The sequence below is a fragment of the Equus asinus genome, chromosome 3 (genome assembly GCF_041296235.1).
Source record: "Equus asinus isolate D_3611 breed Donkey chromosome 3, EquAss-T2T_v2, whole genome shotgun sequence".
In the NCBI taxonomy this organism is placed as follows: domain Eukaryota; kingdom Metazoa; phylum Chordata; class Mammalia; order Perissodactyla; family Equidae; genus Equus; species Equus asinus.
This window is the reverse complement of record NC_091792.1, coordinates 108,268,590-108,292,274: the sequence shown is the minus strand read 5'-3', so window position 1 is coordinate 108,292,274 and position 23,685 is coordinate 108,268,590. Positions and strand designations below refer to the sequence as shown.

General features: G+C 35.8%; 1 pseudogene; it reads right to left on the bottom strand.

Annotated features, from left to right (window-relative positions):
• Window positions 1-12,018: 12,018 nt before the first annotated feature.
• On the bottom strand, window positions 12,019-20,196 carry LOC139044987 (UDP-glucuronosyltransferase 2B31-like; annotated as a pseudogene).
• Between the last annotated feature and the right edge of the window lie 3,489 nt (window positions 20,197-23,685).

Genomic DNA, 23,685 nt, shown 5'->3' with positions numbered 1-23,685 from the left:
TTACTATGATGTGCATTATATTGCCAGAACTTATCTTTGAATTACAGGTTTGTACCCTTTGTCCAACATCTTCTCCATCCCCTCCCTCCCACCAGCCCATGTAATGACCATTCCACTCTGTTTTTACAAGTTCAACTTTTTTGGATTCCACATATAAGTGATATCAAATATTATTTGTCTTTTGCTGTCTGACTTATTTCACTGAGCATAATGCCCTCAAGGGCATCTATGTGGTTCCAAATGGCAGGATTTCTTTCTTTATCATGCCCGAATAATATTCCTGTGTGTGTGTGTGTGTGTGTGTGTGTGTGTGTGTGTGTGTATCACATCTTCTTTACTCCTTCATCCACAGGTTTTAGCCATATATTGGCTATTGTGAATAATGCTGCAATAAACATGGTATTGTAGATATCTTTTTGATATTCTGTTTTTCTAACCTTTGGATATATATGCAGAAGTAGGATTTCTGGATCATAGGATAGTTCTGCTTCTGAGGAAGCTCCATATTTCTTTTTATAGAGGCTGTACCAATTCACATTCCCACCAACAGTGTACAAGTGTTCTGAATTTCTTGAAGATCATTGAGTTTCCTTAAACTGCTATTTTGAATTCTTTGTTGAGTGAGTAGTATATCTCCATATCTTTGCATTGGGTTACTGGAGGATTAATGTCAACTTTTCATCTCATATTTCCTTGATTGTTCATGTTCTTTGGAGTTTTATGTTGTTGTTTTTGCACTTAAACTGGCAGTCACCTACTTCCATCTCTGCTAACAGTCTTCAGGCAGAGAAGACTTTCTTTGGTCCTGCTGTAGATGTGGTTTTCACAGACCTTTTATGGACACACCTGCGTCATGCTTCTTGCTCCCTCTTGTGGAAGGCTTCTAAAGGCTGTATGTCTTCTCGCCACCCTATAAAGCACCTGTCCAGATGCTGTTGGCTTCCCTTTTCTTTCCCTGAGGTGTTGCTACAGCTCAAGTTTGTGGTTTCTCTCTTGCCCCAGACCCTTAACTGCTTCCTGCTCATGCTCCCTAGCCGTCTGTCAAAGCTTCCTCTTGCAGGGAACTGCCTGTAGGAGTTGTGAGTTTAGAACTCAGTGCTCTGTGGGTGCCTACAGCCCAGCTGGGGTATCTGTAGGAGAGATTTTCATTGTGGCTTGTGCTCAGGCTTCCTGGTGAGTCTGGAACACAGCAGGAGGAAGCAAGTCCCTTTAACGCCTTCAGGGAATCTTATATGCCACTCTCTTGATCTATTCCCTCCCACCAGTCACCAAATTCATATTTTTTTCTTTTTTAAAGATTGGTATCTATCTGAGATAACATCTGCTTCCAATCTTCTCCTTTTTTTCCTTCTTCTTCTTCTCCCCAAAGCCTGCCCCCAAGGTACAAAGTGGTATATTCCAGCTGTAGGTCCTTCTGGTTGTGCTACATGGGATGCCACCTCATTGTGGCCTGATGAGTGGTGGCATGTCCGCAGCCAGGATCTGAACTGGCAAAACTCTGGGCCACTGAAGCGGAGGGGCCAAACTTAACCAATTGGCCATGGGGCTGGCCACTGAAGTGATAATTTAATACTCTATGCTGTGAGAGAGAAACGAGTCTTTGGAAGCATCCTAACAGGTGGCGAAGCTTGGCATCCATTCACCGGCTCTCCTTTTCCCTTGCAGGAGAAATCTTGGGACTTCTCTTAGCCCTAAGCTGTGCTGCCCCTTAGGGGAGGGGTGATGCTGGCAAAGTCCAGATGTTCCTCTCACCCACTCCAAAGCATTGAAACTCATGTATTTTGTGCTCCAACCAAATGCTGGGACTTCTTCTGGAAATCTGGGCTTCCAAAGGCTCTCTAATACACAGGTGACTGCCCAAGTCAGTGTTCTGTAGGTGCTCCTGGACTGCAGCCATGAGGAGCTGTAAACAATTCCCAGTCTTCTCTAGGTACCACGGCCAATATGGAGTCTGTCTACCTATTACCAGAAGCACAGATGCATGAGACTCTTCCACGGTCCCCTGGCTATGGTGCTGGATCCCCAAACTCCCATTAAGACCTTTTTGTTCATGGGGAGATAACAATTTTTGTTGCTGAAGCGGGGGAGAAACCCAAGACATTTCATTATGCCACCAGATTGCTGACGTCACTCCTGAGGTATTATGATCCAATCCTATGGGATGTTCTCTAGCATTATGGTAGCTTTATGTTTTGTCCTTGTTTTACTGTTCACCCAATTTTTATTACTTGATTATATTCTATCTTTGAAAGTTAAATGTCTGGTGTGGTGGGGCAAAAGCAGGCTCTACAACGTTTCTCTGCTTGTCCTTCACTTATGCCTCGCCTATGCTAGTCACTTTAAGGTTGTTTTCTGAATAAATTGCTGGCACTTTCTTATGTTTTGAATAATGAGGCCTTGATTTAACTGACCCTATTCCCAAAGTCTCCAAAGTATAATACTTTATTCTGTCATGATAAGGAAATTTATATAATTGCAACTTAGTAGAAATGTATGAGATTTTCATTGCCAGGTCACTTTCTCTATCTCTCTCACTGTGGGTCAAACATTCTAAATGAAGAACCCAGAATCAATCCTACTGAAAATGCAAAGTGAAAAAAAAAAAAAAAGCAAACAGGAATAGGTCACCTTAGGCAGAGGTTTCACAGGTTTGGAGTGGAGTCCTCCATCAAATTCAAAATGTGATTAGAGTAGAGGAGGAAATTCTAAATTCCAGTAGCTTCGAATGAGCCACATTTCAGCTTTCTTCATTAACTCAGTTATTGTAGTGGGTCTTCCTGAAGGGAAAAAAGAAAGCAAAGGTAGAGGAAACTAGAATATTGTAATATGCATATACCAGGTAATTTTCTAAAAGGAACTTGGAATGATGTAACCAAAGATATTTAAAGCTGTCTGTGGTTTCAAAATAAAAATGTATTTATGTATATACATGTTTTATATATGTTTATGATTCACACGTGCTTTTCATGTATATACATATACACAAAAGACAAAGTGTAGTAGACTTTGTCTCTAAAGTTACATGAGATCTCTCTGAATCATAAAACATTTAATATACCTAAGCCACTAAAGAATCAAACATACACTTGTTTACTCAGTAAAGCGCAGAAGTATCAAATGCACATGTAAACAATGTTAACCTTACCATGTGCGTGGGAACATCTTTCCCCAGAGGACTCAATTTAGTTCCTACAGTTTAACAAGCTATTCCCTTGATCCCAGATTTTCCAGGTAAACTGTGAGGTTTTGGAAAGTAGGGTTACTCCTGCATTTGGTTTATGTTAGAACCGTAGTATTATTTTCTTATTAAATAATCTTTTTTGCAAATAAATCTGAAAAATTTTTATAAATTATGGCAATAGATGTGCTCATTCTAAATTTTGGCTCATTTTTTATTTAATAAATAGATAATTTTCAAAAAATGTAGTTTAATACTGTATATATCCACCTTCAAAAGAATTTTAGATCTTTAAAGAGATGATGTGTATATACTTATTGAAGGAACATGAAATCATTAGAAAGCTCAAATAATAGGTTCCTAAGTCTGGTTAAGAGCCAATATATCTCTCTCTTGTGAAGAAATAAGCTTAACTTTTAAATGAAACTAAACTATACCATAGGAGACAATTCCTGAGCGGCCTATAATTTAAGCATTTCCATAATATTTGTCAGATTGAGAGATCATTTTATAATTTCTTCATTCCACTTGTAGGAAACACATTCCTCTGACTTTATAAACTCACCTTCCAAGACACTGAAAGAGTTAGGACTTCAAGGTGCTAACTAAAACCATGACTTACCTAGTGCTTCACTGTAAAGCTCATTCCACTTCTCACTAAGCATTTGGAACCAAAAGTCAAAATAAAGTACATAAATCATATTTTATACCCTCTCTATGAATATCATTTGATCACTTAAATCTGACATAAAAATAACTATGTGGGTTGAAGGAAATGGAAGTCCCCCACTATACTTTTCAAAAGTACAGCCAAGAGAGAAGCAGAAAGTATACACTACTGGTATTTAAAGTAGCTCCTCCAGCAGCTCACCACAGGGTCCAATGGCACCTGCAAGAAGGAGATCAAACATTGATTCTTGCAGTTTTTTGGGACGTTTCCTCTTCAAAACTACATCTTTACCGAACTTTCTAATCCAACCAGAATTTTCTCAAAGGGTTTCTGACATTAGTGAAAAGTACGTCCAAAATGTAACTTTTGGAAGATCCTAAATCCATTTAGAGATTATCTGCATGAAAAAATGTTCATATTATCTTTAAAGTTGTAGGATGAGTCTCAAATTTAATAAATTTAACGGCAGATGGTTTGTTGGGATTAACAAGAATGGAAGCTGAAGACATCACAACACTCACTTCATGACCTCTCTAGACAAGTTCATCCAGGATTGTCTTCATAGTGATCCAGTGGCTGTATTCTGTGGGCCACACCAGCACCTTTCCAGCATTCCCAGGGCTCAAGTAAGAACTCTGCAGTAGCAGCAGCATAACTGAAATCCATTTCATAGCCATCCTGGTGGAATGCAATGCTTCTTTTCAAATTGCTGTTTCCTTTTGCCATTGGTCATGCTTCTATCTGAGGAAGAATCAATGAGGAAGTTAAAATATAACTCCTACCTGACAAAGTAAATACATTATGTGAACAGTCAGAGCGCTATTACAGCAAGTCAAAAGAACAAAAAGTAAATGACTTTGTTTCTATACAAATATGTTTAATGTCTACAAGTGCTATAATCCAGCTAAAACTTGATGACCTTGCATATACAAGACACTGTGTTATGTAATATATTACAGATGAGTGTAACAACTATATGAAGTGAGAGGTGATTGTATCTGTAGTCTCTGACTGGAGAAACAGAGATAAAGTGGTTTTATAGCTGACACAGAATTTCCTGGATGATGGTTCAAAGGATTTTTTTCTGGTAAGTGAAAGCTCCCATTTGCATTTATTTACTTATTTATTAATTTTTTATTGAAGTAACATTGGTTTAACATTATATAAATTTCAGGTGTATGCCACTATATTTTGATTTCTACGTAGACTACATCTTGTTCACCACTCAAAGCCTAATAACCATTTGTTACTGAACACATCTGCCCTATGACCCCTTTAGTCTTCCTCCCTTGCCTTTCCCCTCTGGTAAGTACCAATCTAATCTCTATGTCTATGTGGTTTTTTTGTTGTTGTTTTTATCTTCCACTCGTGAGTGTGATCACAGGATATTTGACTTTCGGTCTGATTTAATTCACTTCTCATAATACCCACAAGGTCCATGCATTTTGTCACAAATGACAGAATTTTGTGTTTTGTATTGTTGAGTAGCATTCCATTGTAAAAGTATATCACATCTTCTTTATCCATTCATCTATTGATGGGCAGTTAGATTGCTCCTAAGTCTTTGCTTTGGTCAATAATGCTACAATGAACATAGGAGTGAACATCTTTTTAAATTATTATTTTCATGTTTTTTGGATAAATACTCAGAAGTGGAATAGCTGAATCATATGGTAGCACTATTTTTATTTTTTTGATGTCTCCATACTGTTTTCCATAGTGACTGCACTGCTTTGCATTCCTAGCAGTGCATGAGGTTTCCCTTTTCTCTACACACTCTCCAATACTTGTTATTCCTCATCTTTTTAGTAACAGCCATTATGATGAGTAGGAGGTGAGTTACCTTCTTGTAGTTTTGATTTACATTCCCTAATAATTAGTGATGTTGAACATCCTTTCATTTGCCTGTTGGCAATCTACATATCTTCTTTGGAAAAATGTCTAGTCATATCCTCTGCCCACTTTTTGATCAGTTTGTTTGTTTGTTGTTGAGTAGTATGTGTTCTTTGTATATTTTGGAACTTAACCCCTTATCGGACATATGATTTTCAAGTATTTTTTCCTAGTTGCTGGGTTGTCTTTTCATTTTGTTGATGGTTTTATTTCCCATGCAGAAGTTTTTCATATGATGTAGTCCATTTCATTTATTTTTTAATTTTTTTACCTTGATGGGTGAGACACGGTATTCAAAAAGATACCGCTAAGACAGATGTCAAAGAACATACTTCCTATGTTTCCTTCTATGACTTTTATGATTTTCAGTCTTGCATTAAAGTCTTTAATCCATTTTGAGTTAATTTTTTTGTATACCGTTAAGATAATGATCTACTATCTTTTGCATGTGGCTGTCCAGTTTTCCCAATACCATTTATTGAAGAGACTTTCCTTTCTCCATTGTATATTCTTGGCTCCTTTGTGGAAAATTAACTATCCATAGATGTGTGGGTTTATTTCTGCCCTTAAATTCTGTTACACTGACTTGTGGGTCTGTTTAACTGCCTGTATCATGCTGGGTTTTTTTTGCTATAGCTTTGTAGTATACTTTGAAGTCAGGGAGTGTGATATCTCCAGCTTTGTTCTTTTTCCTCAGGATTGCTTTGGAAAATTGGGGTCTTTTGTTGTTCCATATAAATTTTAGGAATCTTTGCTGCATTTCCATGAAGAATGCCATTGGGCTTCTAATTGGAATTGCGTGGAGTCTGCAGATTGCGTTAGGCAATATGGACACTTTAACTATGTTTATTCTTCCTATCCATGAGTATGGAATATCTTTCCATTTCTTTATGTCTTCTTCAATTTATTTCAATAATGCCTTATAGTTTTCAGTGTTCAGATCTTTCACCTCTTTGGCTAAATTTATTCCTAGGTTGTTTTTTTTTTTTTTTGTGATTGTAAATGGAATTGTAGTCTCAATTTCTCTCTCTGCTGCATTTTTATGGAAATGCAACTGACTTTTGTTTGTTTATTTTGTTCGCTGCAACTTTACTGTATTAGTTAATTGTATTTATAATAGTTTTTTGGTGGACTCTTTGAGGTTTTCTAAATATTGAGTCATGCCATCCACTATAGATTTGTGTATTTTGATTATTCTTCTTGTCTACTTTTACTTTGTTTAATTGGAGGATTTACTTGTAGATATTACCAATTAATAGTTTGCATTGCTTTGGAAGATTAACCAATTTGGCATTGTGAAGTATTTCTCTTTATTTTCAATGTTACTTCTGGTCTTCTGTGTCCGATGTTGGTATAGGTACAACATCTCTCTTTGGTTACTGCTGAAATAGATCTTTTCCTTCCTTTGTGCTTCCAATCTTCTTGTATACTTCTACGTAAGCATGTCTTGTAAACAGTACATATATATAGTTAGTTTTTGAAATCTAGTCTGACAATCTTTGTGTTTAAATGATTTAATCTGTTTAGATTAACTGTAAGTACTGATATGTTTACATTTGCATCTACTACATAATCCTGTATTTTCTTTTCTATTTGTCCAGCCTGTTTTATGTTTCTTTTTCTATGTTTTCTTGCCTTTTTAAAAGTATTTATTTTTGGTGAGGAAGATTGGCTCTGAGCTAACATCTGTTGCCAATATACCTCTTTTTTCTTGAGGAAGATTGCTGCTGAGCCAACGTCTGTGCCAATCTTCCTCTAATTTATGTGGGATGCCACCACAGCATGGCTTGATGAATGGTACTAACTCTGCACCTGGCATCCAAACCTGCGAACTCTGGGCTGTGGAAGTGGAGCATGCAAACTTAACTACTACTTCACCAGGCCAGCCCCTTTAAAAGTCTTTCTAAAGTTAATTGTACTACTGTTTTCTTCTTGATAATATATGTTTAAAGTATTCTTATGTGATACCCTTCTAATATAATAATAATGCTGATAGTAGTAACAAATCCTGAATTGATAGTTGCCATACTAGGCATTACAAATTGAACAGAATTATTATCCTTTGGAGTATGGAAAGATTTAATTGTTAAAGATTTACTTTATCAAAATTAAAAAGTTTTCTGCTCTGAAAGACACCAGTTAGAGAGTAAAATATCTACCACCCAGATTAGAAGAAAATATTTTCAAATAAAATATCTGATAAGTTCAGTACCTTCATATGGTATAAAGAATTCTTACAATCCAATGATGGAAGACAAATAACCCAATTAAAAAATTGGCAAAGGAATGAAATAGGCATTTCTACAAGTTACATCGATGAATGGCCAAGAAGCACAAGAAAAGATGCTCAACATCTTTGCTTTCAAGGGTAGACAAAGAGAGACCACTTCACATCCATTAGGATGGCTATAATAAAAAGGGCTGATAATAACAAGTATTCACAATGATGTGGAGACTTGAACCCTCATACACTGCTGGTGGGAGTGTATAATGGTGCAGCCTCTTTGGACATCAGGTTGATAGTTCATCATAAAGTTGCCGTATGACCCAGAATCCACTTGTAGAAACTACTCAAAACAAATGAAAATGTGTGTTCACACAAAAACATAATAGTGATATTCATAACAGCCAAATATGGAAATAACCAAAACGCCCAAGAACTGATAAATGGATAAGTAAAATGAGCTATATTCGTAACATAGAATATTACTCAGCAATACAAAGTTACAACAGGGAAGAAACTCAAAAATATTAGCTGATGTGAAAGAAGCCCTTTGCAAAAGACCATGCATTGTATGATCTCATTTCCAGAGGAAATAATCCATAGAGACAGAAAGTTGACTAACGGTGCTTTGGGGAGGGGGAATGAGAAATGACTTCTAAGGCAGGTCAGATTTCTTTTTGTGGTGACAAAACTGTCCTAAACTTATATTATGGTGACTTTCACAGCTCTGTAAACATACTACATATTTTTGAATTTTACACTTAGGTAAATTTTTTGGTATGGAAATTGTATTTAATTATAAAATATGTTAAAGTAATGAGAAATCAATTTTTGAGCAAAAAAGAGATTTATAATTTCAGAAATTTTAGGTACTGAATTGATATAAATTATCATATTTCTTCCAGCTCATCTTTCTGTCCTTCCATGGATTATATCACTTTTAAAAGTGTCTCCTTTTAAATTACCTGTAGAAATTTACATTTTTTTGTGTGTAGAAAATTGTTGCATTAGTTGGTTGCCCATTAAATGAATAGGGTAAAAACGCAACTTTGAAATACACGTGTGGTTGAAAATAAAAGTAGATTTAAGAATGGTTAAATCATGTCAATAATTTCAAAATTAGCTTCTTAAAAGTGGGATGAAAATCCTACTCACCCTTAACAAGAGAACCTATTTGTAAATATTGTCTATTGAAAAAAATTGTGATACTCATGAAGGATCATTAGTGACTGTCTTCAATGCACTGAGCAAATCTATACTTGACATTGTGTTCAAGTGCAGTCTAACAGCTGCTCCCTTTGCCTTCATGCAAACAATGTTATCAGGTTGATCCGCAAACAAAGGAATGCCTACCATAGGAATCCCACAGTAGATCGCCTCATAGATGCCATTGGTTCCAGCATGAGTTATAAAGGCTTTGGCTTTTGGATGACCTGGGATTGGGTGAATTTCAGCAAATTATTAATTATAAGTCTTAGAATAAAGTGACAGGAGGGCAATATAAGACATTGAAAAGGCAATGTATTTAGATAAGAGATTAGTATACACATGAAAGTGCAAAATAATGTCTTTCAGAGATCAAAGGAAGAAGCATCTATATATGCTGGAGAGGTAAGTGAAGGCTACGTAGAAGATTGAAGCATTTCTTGTGACTTGAAAGATAAATACAAGTTGCCAGCTGGAAAAGTTGAAAGACAATATTCTGGATTAAAAGAAGAGTATGTGCAAAAGAAGGTGGGAGGAGCATGTTAGAATATATTCTCTTAATGAAACAGTGAAGTCACTGAATCTGCTAAGAAGTGTGTCAAGGCAGCAGGAAGCATTGTGGTGGTGGCACAGGAATCAGAGGAAGGAAAGAGTATACTTTATCATGAAACGTATTATTACTTCTTGAAAAAGATGTAGATTTTTTCCCTATAGAAAACATAAACTCACTGGTAATAAAAGAATAGCTGTATTTGACAGTGGCACCTGATATATCCCCACAGTGGGGCAAAGGATTGGTGCAAGGGGAGAAATTAGGAGACAGAGTGACAACCCAGAAAGGTGTCGACAAATGCTCTGTAAGAGGTAATTACACCTAAAATAAAGGTATTTTCATTCTGGCCATAAGGAATGTGACTGCGTATAGTAAAATGCCAACTGTTATATCTTATCCTATTTTCCTAAGACTGGGAAATAAATATAAGGCCGTTAAGTTTTACTTTTGAGGTTTCCAGTAGTAAATATTCAATAAATTTCTTTCCTGGTGAACTATTATCACTCCAGTTGGCTGTTTGTCTCATTTCAGTGTTTTTTTTTTTTTTCTGGAATCTTACCAAGAAGGTCATTCTGGGGGATCCACTTATAGAGCCGAGTATTTGGCCTTAAGGTAGCTGGTTCCTTGCCATCCAGTCTGGATCTAACTTGTTAAAGAAAATACCTTATTCCAGGAGTCAACTTCTAAGATACAGCATGTCCGAATCTAAACCGATGAGTCATCTTCTTAAACCCCTTCCATATGACAGATGAGGTAATGAAGACAAGAGATGTTAGATAATGATAACAGGATATAATAGGAATACTCATATTACGTGTATTTATTTTTATATTAATCAGATATGAATGTAATTATGTTGTTTCACACTTAAGGGTTACACAACGAGATTATCAGTGACTAATTTAAGCACGTACAAATTTTTAGGTAGTCATTAAAATTCTAGTGCAAAAAACAGAAGCAAATTACTAATGATCTGCATATTTGTTTTGTTTTAACTATTTATTATGCTAGCTCTCATCTTCCAGATTTATTATTAACATTTCTTCCTCATTGATATAGGAAGTGGGTTAGATACATCCTCTTGTTTCATAAGTTATTACTTCAACATTTTTTGATTTAAAACTCAGTGCAATCAGCTATTTGAGAGAATTATATAATTCTGATACTTGACAATTTATTAATACTTGTAAATAATTTCTGCTTAAAAAGTATGCTTGGCTTCTTTTAGATTACTAATTATCAATCACTACTTCCAAGAAAACATTTCAAGTGGTAACTTTTTTACATAAACCCAGTATTATCACTAAGGCTAGGTTTGAAAATTCTTTAAATGTAGAAAAGAAGAGCCCATTGGCACTTCATAAATAATAGTATAGCCATTGAAAACGATTGAATATCAGGATGATGCTAAAGTTTATTCAATTGACTGTTAAACACGTCAATGATGTGATACAATGCATTGCCAGCTTTCATTGATATGATTTCCTAAAGCCAAGCCTCTTCTAAGCGTAGTACCAGAATTAGTGCAGATTTTGGAATTCCCAAGCCATCCTCATAAGCTAGACTTTAATTTACAAGTGGTTAAATTTTATTTGCTATGTGTGTGTCAAAGTAACTTCAGGTTTCCAGCAAATTAGCATAGGTGTTAAGGAGAAAGACATATCAGTTAGGAAACTAAAAAGTAGTTCACAATACACAGAGACTGCAGGTATGTTCTATATATTAGAAATAATTAACTACCGTATTTTATGGAGAAGGGACATCTGAAAATTTTTTATGCTAGGCTTACTTCTGGCTGACTATTTTTGTATTTCCTTCTTCTTCAATCTGGAGGAGTTGTTATCTGATGAATTAGAGCAGAGTCCTTGCAGGGTCACATTTTATAAAGCACAGGGTCACCATAAGGGGTGGACCCACCTCCACCCTCTTCTGTCTTCCTGCTTGCGATTTGAGCAGGTTCAGTTCACAAAGGCAGGGTTTTCTCCTTTCTTTTCAGGTCAGTTTTTTTCTTTCTCTAAATCATTGTGGTTGGATAGCTGCCAGGATGCAGCTTGTTGAGCCCTGGCCATCCTTTCTCTGAATAGGACCCTGAAAAGCACGTTGAATAGGCTTATTCCAAACTTCAAGGGAAGAAAAAGAGGCCTGGATTACCTGACAAGCCTAAACTGCATCATTCCTTTCAGACTATTATCAATTCCTTCTTAATGTTACTTTTAAAAGTTAACTGTTTTCTGAGAACATCTGTAGTGTGTACAGTGCTCTCAGGAATCCTGCAAGGAAAAGGAGCAAAGGACAGGGCAGAATTCGGTGATATCTGTATGTGCCCACAATACCATTATAATACCAAAACTTCACACTGCACCTCTTAAATATCTTTATTTCTGATCACAATGTTAATGCCAAAGTTATTATCAGTTTGAACACCCTCTGTACCACTCTAGCTCCTGCAGTGCATATTTTGTTTTAAACTGACACCTAAAGTAAATTGGAGCTAACGTAATAGTTTACCTTTCATAGAGGAAATTTCTGCAATCAGGCCCTTTACAAAATTTGACAGACTCTTAAGAAGTCCTCCACTATAAGGTGCTTTATCTAACCTTTTGAGGACTCTGGCAAGGGCTGATGCAATCACATTGGCTCTTTCTTCTGTCATGTGACTGACTATTGACGCCAGAGTAAGAACCACAATACCATTTTCTCCGGAACTCTGGACAAACTCTTCCATTTCTTATGTAGAAAGATTTGTTCCATCATTAAAGAGCAACAACATAGCAAACGCAATTGAAAGGATTGCTAGAAACAACTAAGAAGAGAAAATCATCTATCAGGAATTATTAGAGCAGTGGATTCTTTTTTAAATCGTGGTAAAATATTAATAACATAAAATTTACCATCTTAACCATTCTTAAGTATACAGTTCAGTAGCATTAAGTAAGTTCACTTTGCTGGGTCACCAATCTCCAGAACTTTTTCATCTTGCAAAATTGGAACTAGATATATTATACAATAATTCTCCATTTTCCACTTCACCTGTCCTGGCAACCATCATTCTACTTTCTGTTTCTACGAATTTGTCTCATCTAGATACCTCATATAACTGGAATCAAACAATATTTGTCTTTTTGTGAGTGGCTCATTTTACTTAGCATAATGTCTTCAGGTTTCATTATGTTGTAGAATGTGTTAGAATTTCCTTCTATTTTAAGGTTGAGTAACATTCCATTGTATATATAAACCACATTTTGCTTATTGATTCATCCATCTATACACACTGGGTTGCTTCCACCTTTTGGCTCTTGTGAATAGTGCTACTATGAAGATAGGTGTGCAACTATCTTATAATGATTTTAATTTCAATTCTTTTGGATATATACCTGTAAGTAGAATTGTTGGACCAAGTGGCAATTTATTTTTAATATTTTGAGGACCCTCCATTTCTTTTTCATCAGTGGCTGTTTATAACAGACCTAATCCCTCATTTCCTTTGGTAGTATCCAGTTGATATGAGATTGATTTCTTTTATTATGTATATTTGTGTAAAAGTGTGTTTGTGTCTCTGTGTGTCTGTGTGTATATGTAAGCAAGATATGAAATAGAACCAGCACATGGTAAACAATATTACATCTATATTCTTTACTTACAACGTTATTAATTGCAGCCAAAGATTTCTGAAGGGATACCAGACAGCAGGGTCTTAACTCACCTTGAATTCTTTACTGTCGTAGTTCTACTAAAACATTTGTTTTTATTCCAGGCAGGTTCTGGAGAATTATTTTTGTTTAGTCATTAGCATTTTATTTCTCTATGAGCACTAAGAAGAAGTTTTTTATGACTGGGATGACTTTATATCTTTTTTCACTCAGCTATATAATACATTATATCTAACTTAAACTGAATCAGTATTTCCCAAGCTGTTTTCCTAAATCACTCTTCAAAGGCTGGAGGTTAAGAATCACTGTTATTCATGAGTCTGGTATTAGTATTTGGGATTTCCATGAACTAGCCCTATGATTCCCACTTATAATCCAGAAATATACTTGTATACAAGACATTTCTGACTTGTTTATGTATGACACCTTTTGCCCTGAAATCATATTGTAAAGGGGATGTCCTAGTGGAATGTGCTAGGTGTAACTGGCTGTGAGGGGCCTTCATCATCGCCTCCCTGAGTACCCCAGGGAGCAGCTGCCCCACAGAGGGAGAGGTACAGCAGGCGTCCTGCAGCAGAGAGCCGATCACCTCCTTTAGGAGCTCAGGTCAAACTATACAAAGTTTCTGGTGAATCTGTATTTACCTGAAATTGTTTTAGAATTATTCTGATTTGTAGTCCCAGATATTTGACAATTTAAAAAATTATTACTTTCTGTACTAGAGTAATTTCTCATTGCTCAGTGTACTCTCTTACCAAAAAAACAAATGCAGAGGAGCCACAAGTTTCCTGAATATCTCACCAAAACTGCACATTCAACTTTTTTTTGGTCCTTCTGTTTTAACTTCATTATTTGTTCCTTTCTCTCTGAAAATTAATGACTTAATCCTTCCAATATAAAAAGTATACTATCTCATCCTAATTATTGTAAGCTTCTTTTCAAAGCTGTGTTTTACAGAATAAAGAAAAAAGGAATAAATTTCCAAACTTTTATCTTACAGACTCTACGTTGTCCAGAGAATTCTCCTAAAGTATAATTCCACTCTGATGACATTAGTTTCATATGAAGGTCACTGTACTTTCTTATGACTCACATTGTGCATCCTGGTAATCTGTGCAAGTCCAGTAACCTTTAGCACCACTAATGGTTACCTCTGTTCAATGTTTTGCCTCATTAGCACTCTGCCAATAGCCTCCTTCAACCATGCTGTGGAAGATGGATCCCTAGACTACTACAGTAATAAAACTTCTTTATAGCTTAATCACTCAGTTGGACAGGTTGTCTTCATTCTGTGACGTCCTTACAAAAATAACACATACTCATTGAAAGAACATTTGGAAAAATGTGAAAAATAATCGAAAAGGAAGTAACATTCACCCCTACTCTTTATCCGGGTATATTCTTCGTGTGAAAGTTTTATGCATTTTTGCATATCTTGATTATTTGTCTCTGTATAATTTCATATGAGTATACTATGAGGTCAAAGACTATAAGCTTTTGTAAGAATTTTGTTGCAATTTGTCCAATGAAATTTCTTAAAAGGAAAATACAGAAATTACCTGTGATTCTAATAGCTAATGGAAAGCAAGTAGTTTGGGGGAACAATTTACGTTCTGTTATAAACAATAAGGACAGTCTTCACAGTCATTGATTTGATTTCAAATCTTGTTTCTGCAACTTAGTAACAACAGCTGCTATTACCAATTATTATGATTATGCTGCTATTCATTCTTCTCCTTCTCCTCTTTTTTCACTCCTACTGACATTGCCATTTTCCCTGAATGTGAAGGAGGACGTCTTTCAAGAATAGATTTAGATTGAATAGAACTTTAACTTATCTTACCTCACCCTTTACCCTTGTGAATGTTTTCATGAGCCTAAACAATTTGCAGTCAAAGGAGATATTAACCCTTGACTAAGATGTAATTTTTATGGTGCTTCAAATCAAGTGGTAGACAAAAAAAGATCTCTTAGTGGATCATTTAATAATTCATTAAAGAATGCTTGCTTTCTATTTATGTCTCAAAGGTATGATGTCAGTTTAAAACATATAGATTCTTTCTTTCTCTCGTAAGAAATATCCTCCTATATGCTAACAGAATTATTTTTAATTTTATACTATTTATAATTTTAAGCTATGGGCAATTTTCCAATCCAAGTGGTAGAAATTATGTGGTTTTTATTAAGTATGCAGAATTTGTGGTCCTCAATATATATGCAGTGTACATTCTTTCTTTGATTTTTGTGACAGGCAGCTATGATGTTGAGAACCATGTTCCCTGAGGGCTCTTTACTGAGATTTCATACAGGATTGATGTGTGGCAGAACACACGTGCTCTAATAAGCAAATTTCTTTTATGCTTTGGATGTTAAACACTGGGTCTCAAATGAGGAGTTGTTTAAATTCTGTAGTGAAGGCAAGTAAGTGTTGGGTTTCACTGCAGATATTGCTGGGGTGCACATTCGTATTGTTGAGGAACAGTCTTCCCTGAATGCTAGAATACTGATGAAGAGCCTCCACCCTCAGAAAATATTTAGCATTCCCATTTGCTCATCTGATTGCCAGATTATACATTTACTTTTAAGTACTGCACAGGATATCTGTTCTCTATGACTTTGCTGGAAAATACAGTCTTGAATCCACCAGCAAACAGTTCTTATGAGATGAGAAATCACATCAAAATAAGCTGACACATACTAAGTATTAATAATATCTATGATAGTAACAAAAATAATGATAAAAACAACGCTTACTATTACATCTGTATCACCAACAATATGCCAGAGACATTTTAAGCATTTTATACGTATTAAGTAATTTTTTCCACTGAATAGAAATAGGAGGTTGATATAATTATAAGTGTAGTCATATCTTTAATGTCTAGTTTTCCATCATATGTTGTCGAAACTCTTGCAACAACCTCCTAAATGATCCCCCTTTCCACTCTTTTCCCTCTGCAGCCCAAGACAGTGACTGCAATTGAGAACTTTTTAAAAAGGAAATCTGATCATATTTCTCCCTTTTCTCCTTTTCATTGGCTCCCTCATGCACTTACTAGATGCTTCAACATCCTTATAATTATTTTTCTCTAACTTACTTCTCCAGCATCATCTGCTTCTTTACTCAGCCTCTTCCCACTAGACTAAACCTAGAATTCTTGGCAACTTGTTATTACTCTACTTGCTTAACTTTGTGTCTGTCTCTCTCCCCAGCCCTTCCTCTTATTACTGCACATCCTTCAGGTCCCCCTTAATTATCAATGACTCTGAGGTCCTGCAGGATGTTCTCTAGCTTGTAGTCTTTCCTTATTATAATACTTTTCATGCAATTTTTGTTACTTGTTGCTATTCTACCATTCCAAGTTGAATGTTATATGTGTATTTGTGGAGATCATTTCTGCACTGTTTCTCTGCATATCCAACACTATCCTTGGACTATCCTATGAATATTTTTTGAATGAATGATGGATACTTTCTTATATGTTGAATAATAAGGACTTAATTTAACTGGCCCCATTCCAAAAGTCTTCAAAGTATAGTACTTTAGTCTGTATGACAATGAAATTCGGATAATTGCAAGGGCATTGAAATATTTAAGTTTGTAATTGACGGGTCACTTTACCCATCTTCCCATATCTCTCTCATTGTGATCAACAGTCTAAATAAAGAACACAGATATTTTCCTACTGGAAATGCCAAGTAAACTAGGCAAAACAAACAGGAATAGGTTACCTTAGGCAGAGGTTTGGCAGGTTTGAAATGGAGTCCTCCAACAAATTCAAAATGTGGTAAGAGTGGGCGAGGAAATTCAAAATCCCAATAGATTCGAGTAAGCCACATTTCAGCTTTACTCATTAGCTCAGATAATGAAGTGGGTCTTCCTGAAGGGAAAAAAGCAAACAGGTAGAGGAAATGAGAACACTGTAATGTGAATATACCAGGTGATTTTCTGAAAGGAGCTTGGAATAATGCAGCCATTGGTGATTAAAACTGTCTGTGGTGTGAAAATATAAATCTATATACATATGTATGTGTGTGTATATTTATACATGTTTTATATATATATGACAAAGTATAAGAGACTTTCATCTCTAACATCACATCAGTTCTTTCAAAATCATAAACAATTATTAAACATGAGCCATTGAAGAATTAAGCATACATTTATTTACTCTGTAAATCTGCAAAAGTAACAAATGCAAACGCAAACAATGATTTCAGCTGCTCAGTCAGTTAACCCTACCATGCCCGTGGAAACACCTTTCCCTAGAGTGCTCATTCCAATTTCTACAACTTAGCAAGCTGTTCCCTTGATCCTAGATTCCAAGCAAACTGTGAGGTTTTTGAGAGTTTGGCTACTCCTACACTTGGTTTATATTAAGAACTTAATAATATTTTCATTTAAATAAATATATTTACCAAAAAAAGCTGCAAAGTTTTCATAGCATATGGAAATAGATGTGCTAACCCTTAATTTTGGCTCATTTTATCTTTAATGGAGAATCACTGTTTTTAAAAATATAGACTAATAATGTGTGTGTTCACCCTTCAACAAGACTTTTGGCCTTTAAGACAGATGATTTGTAAGTACTTAGTGGAGGAATGTGTAGTCATTAGAAATTCAAATTATAGATTTTTCTGTCTGTCATGGAGCCATTATATCTTTCAATTGTGAAGGAATATTTCAGGTATTATGGCAAAATAGTGTATTTTTAAATGAATCTGAACTATACAAGGGGAAAGACCTTCCTCAGTGCTCCATAGATGGTTGCGCTACGCCTATGTAATTCCTCAATCTACATAACCCTAATAAATGTAATCTCCTCTGCTCTCAGTGTCCACCTGGATGGAGGAATTTAGTGAAATTTATGATGCCTTTTATTGAGGATGAAAAATATTACAGAAGAATTGATGTATAGGATGAATAGGCAGAGTACAGAGGATCTTTAGGGCAATGAAATTACTCCCTTTGATACTATAATGGTGGATGCATGACATCACAGCTTTGTCTAAACTCAGAATGTACATCATCAAGAGAGAACTCCAATATAAAATACAGACTTTGGATGATAATGATGTGTCAATATGGTTTCATCAATTGTAACAAATGTACTTCTTTGGTAGGGGATGTCGATATTAGGGGAAACAACGCATAGGAGGGGCAGGGCATTAGCGGTAAATCTCTACTCAATATTGCTGTGGACCTAAAACTCCTCTATGAAATAAAGCCTATTAAAAACAAACAAATAAAGAGTAATGGATATATGATTGCTTAAAGAACTCTTCGCTGCTTCAGTTTGTGATTTTTGCCTTCCTAGAGTGTCCTGTACTAGTAATGGACAAGGCAGTTCTAACTGATGCTGTAATTTAAGCATTTCCATAATATTTGTGAAATTGGGAGATGATTTAGTATTTTAATTTCACCGTTTCACTTATAAAACAGTTCATATTTATACAAACTCACCTTACAAGGCGCTAGGAAAGTTAGGACTGCAAGCTACCAACTAAAAACATGGCTTAGCTAGTACTTCACTGTAAAATTGATCCCACTTCTTGTCATTAAATGTTTGGAACTTAAAGTCAAAATAAAGCACATATATCATATTTTTTACCCTCTCTATGAATGTCATTTGATCACTTAATTCTGACATAACAGCAGGTACATAGGGCGGTGGGAGTGGAAGTCCTCCACTATACTTTTCAATTTTATGTCCTGGAGAGAAGCAGAGACTGCACACCAAACGTATTTTCAGTAGCTCAGCCAGCAGCTCACCAGAGGGTCCAATGGCATCTGCGAGAATGAGATCAAACCTTGATTCTTGTAGTTTTGTTATGTTTTCTGTTGAAAATGACATCTTTGCACATATTTTCCAGACAATCAGAACTTTCCTCAAAGATTTCTTGCAAAAGTGAAAAAAATGTCCAAAATGTTACTTTTGGCAGATCATATGTCCATTTATTGATCAGTCGCATTATCAAAACCTCAAAATCTTCTTTAGTTAAAGTTGTAGGATAAATCCCAAATTTAATAGCAGATGGTTTGTTGGGATCAACGAGAATGAAAGCTGAAGATGTCAGAACACTCACTTCATGACCTCTCTGGACAAGTTCATCCAGGATTGTCTTCATATTGATCCAATGGCTGTATTCTGTGGGCCACACCAGCACCTTTCCTGCACTCCCGGGGCTAAAGTAACAACTCAGCTGTAGCAGCAGCAGAACTGAAATCCATTCCATAGACATCCTGGTGGAAAGCAATGCTTCTTTTCAATTGTTGTTCCTTTTTTCCGTTGGTCATGCTCATATCCAAGGAGAGATCAGTCAGGAAGTTAAAATATAACTCCTATACCTCAAAGAAAATAGATTATATAAACAGAGCATTTTTACGGCAAGTGGAAAAAGTAAAAGATAGGTGACCTGGTGACCTCTAGTTTATACAAATGTGCTTACTATCTGTATTATGATTATAAGTACTATCATTCAGCTATTAGTCAGTGATCTTGCATGTGCAAGTCACTTGTGTTATAGAATATATCTTAGAATAGTAACAAGAACAATGGCAATTGAGAGGCAGGGTTGTCTTTAGTCTTCTTCACTCCTGACATCGAGATAAAGCTATTACACAGTGAATCAGAATTTCTTGGATATGATGGTTAAGGGGACTTTGCATTTTTTTTGTTTTGTTATTTTTTATACAAACTTTGTTGATATGTAATTCACATACCATACAATTGCCGAATTTAAAGTGTCTAATTCAATAGTTCATAGTATGTTTGCAGAATTGTGCAACCACCATGATAATCAATTTAAGAACATTTTCATCACTCCCCCCCAAAAACGCTTGCCCTTTAGATGCGACTCTCTAATATTTGAATGTCTCAAGCCCTAGCCAAGTATTAATCTAGCTTCTCTTTCTACAGGTGTGCCTATCCTGAGCATTTACTGTAGGTGGACTCATGCAACATGTGGTCTTCTGTGAGTGACCTCTTTCACTTAGCATCATATTTTAAAGGTTCATCCATGTTGTAACACGTATCAGGGCTTCGTTCCTTTTTATTGCCAAATTATATTCCATAGTATGGATACACCACTTTTTCTTTATTCATCCGTTAGTTGATCAACATTTGGTTTCTTCCTAATTTTTGGCTTTTATGAATAGTATTGTTTATTAACATTCATGTAAAATGTTTTCACGGACATATTTTCCTTTCTCTTCCATTTATACCTAGAAATGGAATTATTTGGTCATATTGTAACTATATTTGATCTACAAGGATATGGCATACTGTTTTGCAACATAGTCTCACCATTTCCCATTCCTGCCAGCAACGTATGATGGTTCCAATTTCTCCATATCCTTGCCACCACTTGTTATTGTTTGTGTCTTTGGTGTCTATTAGCCATGCCTGTGGAAGTGAAGTCATACCTCACTGTGGTTTTGAGTTACCTTTGCCAGATACCTAATGATGTTAAGCACCTTTTCATATGCTTGTTGACCACTTGCATATCTTCTTTAGAGAAAAGTCTATTCAGAGCCTTTGTTGACTTTAAAAATTGTATTATTCATCCCATTATTTAATTGTGAGTTTTTTTTCTGATAGTCTTTGGATAGAAATACTTTAGGAGATATATGATTTGCAAGTATATTCTCCTATTCCGTGGGCTGTGTTTTCACTTTATTCTATCAGAACAAAAGTTTTAAATTTCTCTATTTTAAGTTGGTTGTTTGTACTCTAAGAAATTATTAACTGAAAAATCATTGCCAAATCCAAGATCACAAAGTTTTGCCCTTATGTTTCTTCTTAAGAAGCTTATAGTTCCACCCTTACATTTAGGGTTTCCACCCATTTTTAGTAATTTTTGCCTATGGTTTGAGGTAAGCAATCCAACTTCATTCTTTTACATGTGGATAATCAGTTTTTCCAGAGCATTTATTTGAAAATGTCTGTTCCCTTGCCAGAAATCAGTTGGCCATCCATGTCTGAGAATATTTCTGGATTCTAAAATCTATTCTATTGATCTACATGCTTATCTGTATGCCTGTTTCACACTCTCTTGATTACTGTAGTTTGTAGTTGGCTTTGAAATCAGTTAGTATAATTCCCCTTCTCAAGTTTTTGTTCAAGTTTGTTTGGCTATTTTTAGTTCCTTTTAATATCTATATGAATTTTAGGGTTATTTATCAATTCATGCAAGGAAGTCTGCTGAGATTTTAATAGAGATTGTGTTGAATCTGTACATTAATTTGTAATGAATTGTCATTACAACATTATTAAGTGTTAAATCTGTGAATATAAGATGTCTTTCCTTTTATTTAGAAAGTTTTAAGTATCTTTCCATAATGTTCTGTAGTTTCCACAGTATAAGTATTGCACTTTTCTTGTTAAATTTTTTCCTAAGTATTTTGCTCTTTTTAAGATATTGTAGTGAAATTCTTAATTTTATTTTCGATTGTTCATTGCAATTGTATATTTTCTAGTGAGTTTCCAATGATTTTTCTCTATATGAGATCACATGATCTGCTGATAGTTTTACCCCTTCCTTTCCAATGTGGATTTCTTTTTTATGTTCTTGTCTAATTGTCTTCATTGAATCTCCAATAAAATGTTGAAAAGAAATTTTGAAAGTGGACCTCCTCATCTTGCTCCACATCTTAGAAAGAAAGCATTTAGTCTTTTACCATTAAGTATAATGTTGTAAGGGTTTTTCATAGATTCAGGTTTTTCGTAGATGCCTTTTATCCATTTGATGAAGTTTCCCTTTATTCCTAGTTTACTGAGAATTTTTATCATGAAAGGTATTGGATTTTGTCAAATGATTTTTCTGTATTTATTGAGATGATTATGCAGTAATTTTCTTCATTCTATTGGCCCAAAACACCTTGGGCTGCCATGCCAGTGCCTCCTCATGGAGCACTTGGAGGGCCAGGTTGCTCCTTTCTACTAGCTCATGGCCACAAGGCCAAGGCGGCTACACGAGCTGCCACCATGCCCACCACAGCCCACGACCAGTATGGCCGCGATCTGCAGGCACAGCTGTCCAGGCACGGCCAGCACAGGCAGGACTTTCTACCGGCTCTGCATATAATCTCATCTGCGGACAGAGCGGCCTTCCTGGGCAGGGTGACACCACAACCAGCTGCTGTGGCTCCTGCTCCTCCAGAAGAGCCACGGCCAGCCTCTGCTTCAGGAAGCTCAGCTCCTCCTCTTGCTGGGCCATTTCAGCCTGCAAAGCCATGACTTCCTCCCTGGCAGAAATGGTGGCCTCTGTCCTCTCAGATTCTTTTGTTTGATATATATTTGGGGGGGGGGGGCGCGATTTATGGTCTGAATTTATATTCTCCCAGAGTCAGTGCCTTTTGCGATCATTTGTATATTAGTGACCATTTTTACTCTAGTGAGTTGCCTGTTCACATGCTGAATCTGTTTTCACATTGGACTGTTTTCAGTTTGTTGTTTGTGATATTTCTCCCTGTACAATGATTACCAGCCTTTACAGGTTACGTGTGATACAGGATAGATTTGAGGAAAATTAAGCCTATATGCATGATTTAGTAATATTATCTACCATGGCACTATTTAATTTCCATAAAAGTGTGTCAATTATCTAGATGAGTAGTATGGAAATATCTTTGGTGAACTCTGCCTGTAGATCTCCTAGCTTCAGAGTTTTACTGTGTTTTTAAAATAAATTCATGCCTGATACTGGAGAATATTTGTTGTGAGACTTTGACGATGGACTTCTTGACCAGTAAAGATAGGTATGTATCTGTCTCATGGTCCGCTTGGGTCCTAAAGTGATTCCCTGGTGTGTATGTTTCAGGAAGGCCTTGTGCAACCTTGTGGTTTGATTTACATATTCTCAAAAAGTTACGTAATTTTTGTATTCTTTGCCTTGTTGTTGATTCTGATCAGTCATAGTGTGGCTAGGCCTAAAAGAAATTGGTGATTGTATTCTCTTTTTGTCATGTCAAAGGATTTAATGTTTCCATATTAGGTTAATGAGGTTGTTGAAACAATAGGCTTCTGAGGAAAGAGAGAAGGAATGAGGCATGCTGATCTAGTGTGGTTGCATAGAATAAGAATCTTGTTTCAAACTGCCTTCAACAAACACATTGAATTGCTCACCATATCGGTAAGTAACTGAGTGATGTTATGCCTTGTTTGGAAGAGTGGACATATATCTATAAATATATCTATGCATATCTATAGATATATGTACACATACATTTGGAGAGAATGAAAATTCCAGAATTCCTGTAGAGTACAGGTTCTGTATTATCAAACCTTCAATGGGGACCTTGCATCTTCT